We start from the raw sequence: 4,421 nt of genomic DNA on the forward strand, positions 1-4,421 counted from the left end.
GCCGGCGTTCACGTGCTTTCATCGAGTTGTTTTTACTTCGTAGGGGAAATCTTCGAAAGACATCCACGATATCTTGGTGCAACGATAGGGAGTAGCGTAACCGTGATGGATAGTAAAACTTCGATAATCGGTATCACCTTTCCTCTAATTGTAAGTCCTCGATTTAACATGTTGGTCGCCACGTCACCCAGAAATGGGTGACAGGCGTTGTCATTAAGGAACTAGTAAAATTAATTTCAAAGATGAGACAATAATGAAAATAAATCTGGACAGTATTCGTAAATTTGACGACGTTAAAAAATTAAATACTACGACAGATGTTAAGCTATCCAATTTTTAATAGTTTCTAGACAAAATTTTAGCTTTATTGAAATTTTTACGAGTTTTAGCTCGGCAGCCAACGTGTTAATAGGGCTTGCTACACTCCCCCATAATCACTCTCTTAAAACAGTGTCAGATGACACCCAATGGCTATCAAACTTTCGCTCCTAAAAATGGGCACAAAGATTGAAACACCCTTTTAATATATCTCACGTTTCAATTTTAACTTCTTGTCATCGTTACGCACGGATCTTCCACTCCATTTATGAGATTATGTGCTCGCAAATACTTCGATATCTTATCTGTCGTGAAGAATAACATTTACGGTTTCGAATGACGACTGGTTACAGTGATTACTGATTCATAAGATCACTGCTCTTGGTAATAATATACATTTATCATTTTAAATCTTAAATCGATTTCTATATGCATCTGAAAAAGATGGTCATAAATGATGACGGACAATGAATATTAAATAAATTATTTACAGGACTAAATAATGTCTGGTTGAATAATTGGAATAATATCTGGTTGTATAAAGAAACCAATGGACAACTTTATCATTTTATGTAGCGCTACCTAGAGGAGCCAATACAAACAAAAATAATCCGGAGCACCACGCGAGCATATGGTGTGAATACAGGGTGTCCCAAAAACGTTGGAGGTCCTTGAAAAAGGTGGTTCAGGGGGTGATTTGAAACAACTTTTTCCTTAGCGAAATTGTTGTCCGAGGCTTCGTTGAGGAGATATTAACGGAAAACACTGACCAATCAGAGCGCGAGGATGCCGTTGGTGCGGCCGCGGTAGCGAAGGCTACGAGCTAAGCGACCGCGCTTGTACGCGAACAAGTGACTCGACGTGGATCGAAGGATATCGACGAGGCCGCTCAGCGCGTAGCTTTCGCTACCGCGGCCGCTCCAACGGTATCCGCGCGCTCTGATTGGTCGGGTTTTTTTTATTAATATCTACTTAACGAAGCCCCATCCGACATTTTTGCAAAGGAAAAAGTTGTTTCAAATCACCTCCCGAACCACCCCTTTCAAGGACCTCCAACATTTTTTGGACACCCTGTATATGGTGGATAGCTTCAGTGGTTTAGCCGCTATGATCAGACATACGCACCAACATTTTTATATAAGATAAGAATATAATACATCGTGCCTTTATTGGAAACCTTCCCTTCTGTGAGACGATCAGTAATGTGGAATGCTTTGATAACTGTGTAATTGTAATTATGCGGCAATTTGTTATCAATAACATGTTCTTCTAAGTATCTTATCAGTATGCATTAGAACCACACGCATTAACCCACTGACAACAAAGTATCATTGATTGCAAAATCTGTCAAGACGCGTAATTAACGCGGCGCTTGAAACAGAAACCGTCCCTATCTTCCACGCACACGATCGTGTCCAATTGTGTTTCGCAGTTGATAAAAATTATCGACTCGCCAGTGAGGCTGACAATTGTGTGACTCACCCACGGGGCGGATGATCAGTCAAGTTCAGCCCCTTAACGTCGTATTTGTACAAGGATAAAGAGGTCTTCTTAAAACGAGTATAAAAGAATTCAGTTATACTCCCCTATCAAAAGCAGTAGACGTTTAATATTTGAGAATTGCGTAACAAGTTAATCGTTAAATCAACCCGAACGCCAATGCTTTAGACTTGACTCGTTAAAAATGGTACCTACTGATCCTACTTGATATGGAAGGACGTTACTTTTTCTTGAATGAGAATGGGAGAATTTGTTAATTTTGTTATTATTAAATACCATCCAAAACTACTTCCTATACCAAGGGTTGTTAACATAATATCGTCGTACACTTAAAATTATACAAGATATCGGGCTACGCTGTAGAATTTATCGCCTGAATGAAAATCTAAACTCGAATCGCAAATTGAGAAAATGTAAATGTATCAAATAAGTGCTGGAAAATAAAGAACCGATAATCTTGAGGTTCATCGTCGCCATATTCCCACTCGCGAATCAGGCCGACTAGTATGCCTGTTTCGTTGTCGTAAATTTAAACGCGAGGTAGTTACACGAGAGTCCAATTTTAAATGCCCCACCCTGTATACGAAGCGCGAGTATAGACTACGAAACGGAGCAGCGGAATGGGGGGAGAGGACAGTAGCAAGAGAAGGGATGCACCGTGCGGCAGACAAGCGCGCGTCTCGCGTAGGAAGAGAGCGTTAGTTCGGACGCGCGATCGGTGCCGTCGAAACGAGCTATTCCGATATCGTTTTTGTCTCTGTATCTTATCGTATCTCGGTTCTATCGTCGCCCAAATCCGTTAGAAGGAAGCCTATCCGTGAGCCGTTCGTCTCTTTGCGAGCAAACAAGGATCCTATCTACGAAGGGACAAGGCTGGACGGAGATGTCAAAGAATGCGAAGAGAAAGGAGAAGCTTTATCCGTGAACTGTGAATTCCGCGGGTGCGCGTATGTGTTTGTGTACGTGCGCGCGCGTTGCCACGTTGTGCGTGAGTGACTGCTCTCGTGTGCTTCTAAACCGTTTCGCACCTGTGTGCGTGCCACGGGGTACGCTAGTGGTACCTTTTCAAAGGTGAAACGAGAAGAGGACGCGGAGAGAGATCATGACAGTGGCTACGGGCATCGACCAGGTGGGTCTCTGACCCCCCATCGGACGATAAACAGGTCCCAGTTCAAATACTATTTTACGGGATTATTCTGTGTCGCTGAACGAAAATAGCGAACGAAGTTACTCGACTCGGAAGCATTTCGGTGTACGTGTATGTATGTTTTGCTTTTGCACGATTCTCTCCCGATAACGCCTGTGAATCAACAAGTTGCTCCCATATACTGCGCTATGAACTGCCTGTATACTAGTTTGATCAGCTGCAATCGTGACAGCGTATACAACGTGACGAATGTGGCGAGCCCTATTGATCGATAACACTCCGTTACACGCATTTTGTGTTATCTTTTGAAACAGAAGGTATTCCTTGGTTACGTATACACGTCCAGGAGTCGAGTAATACTTTGACCAAACAAGAAGTCGTTGAACCTTTGGGGTTAATGAGTTTTTGTTTATTCAACGATTTTCTTACACAAGTATTCCGAAAGTAAACTTTACGATGATTGTTTTTAATACGGTAGGCTTTTATTGATTTATTGGCTTCTCAACTGGACCACACTGTGCAAGAGTTACTCAGATTTTGATACACGATTATCGATGCGTCTTGATATATAGATAATCGTGCAGCTTAATCGGACGATTGATAGATTGTGAACGACAATCTTATTGTTAGTGGGATTGAAGATTAACGTAGATCGTAGTTTTCTTATCCTGGTACGATGTGTAAACAGACGTTAGGAATAACTGTAGCATCAACAAATATATATCGTTACCAATGATTTCAGTCCTCTAATCGGTTGCAAGATGAATAACACGTTTGGTCTAAAAAATGGACAAATATATTCGATAAACTCTACTTGTTTATGACGCGCTTGTTCATACTGTCTGACTGAGCTTTCCAAGTTTAATTGACGCTATTTAATTTATAAGCGGATACGTTACGTGAGCAACGACGTTTTGGCAAATATTTGTCTCGTGAACAGATGCCAACCGTGCCGTTCGGTTGATAGGAGCAATTGGAGCGACTTTATTATTGACCGTCCGCTTTGCATATATTTTTAATTTTTTACTCGAGGCGTACAAAGAATTCTACTGTTGCACCCGTTATCTCTCGCGTGATGCATCGATATTTAACATTAATGCGAAGGGACATTAATACCGCATTATGATCGTACTGTCATCGCTCTTTTCAAATCAGAAGCTTTCAACACGAAGTAACTTTCAACAGAAAGTAATATTGATCAATAGACAAGCTAAGCTTATACGTATACGAATTAGAGAATGATAATTTTGCAATTATTTACGATACACTTTGACTTTATTTTACATTCCTAGATGTAAAGTGTTCCATAAGTGTTACAGTTTGTTTACCTGTTTTGTACATTCAAGGTCGTAGTATTCTCCATCGTAGCTGACCTTCAACGACCTTGTATAACCTTTAGCCATAGGTTCCGAAACATTTAAATGGCTTCATTATAATCTAAGTAGTATTCTCCATC

At 40.9% G+C, this 4,421-nt stretch overlaps 1 protein-coding gene across 1 annotated transcript in view; it reads left to right on the plus strand.

The window, feature by feature from the left end:
- The first annotated feature begins 2,830 nt into the window (after window positions 1-2,830).
- The window catches only part of LOC128885075 (uncharacterized), a 15,299-nt gene continuing 13,708 nt past the window's right edge, over window positions 2,831-4,421 (plus strand). Inside the window, exon 1 of the mRNA XM_054138836.1 lies at window positions 2,831-2,981. The gene's annotated coding sequence lies outside the window, so the exon portion shown is untranslated. The remainder of the gene's footprint in view (window positions 2,982-4,421) is intronic.

The sequence above is a fragment of the Hylaeus volcanicus genome, chromosome 2, assembly GCF_026283585.1.
Source record: "Hylaeus volcanicus isolate JK05 chromosome 2, UHH_iyHylVolc1.0_haploid, whole genome shotgun sequence".
Taxonomy (NCBI): Eukaryota; Metazoa; Arthropoda; class Insecta; order Hymenoptera; family Colletidae; genus Hylaeus; species Hylaeus volcanicus.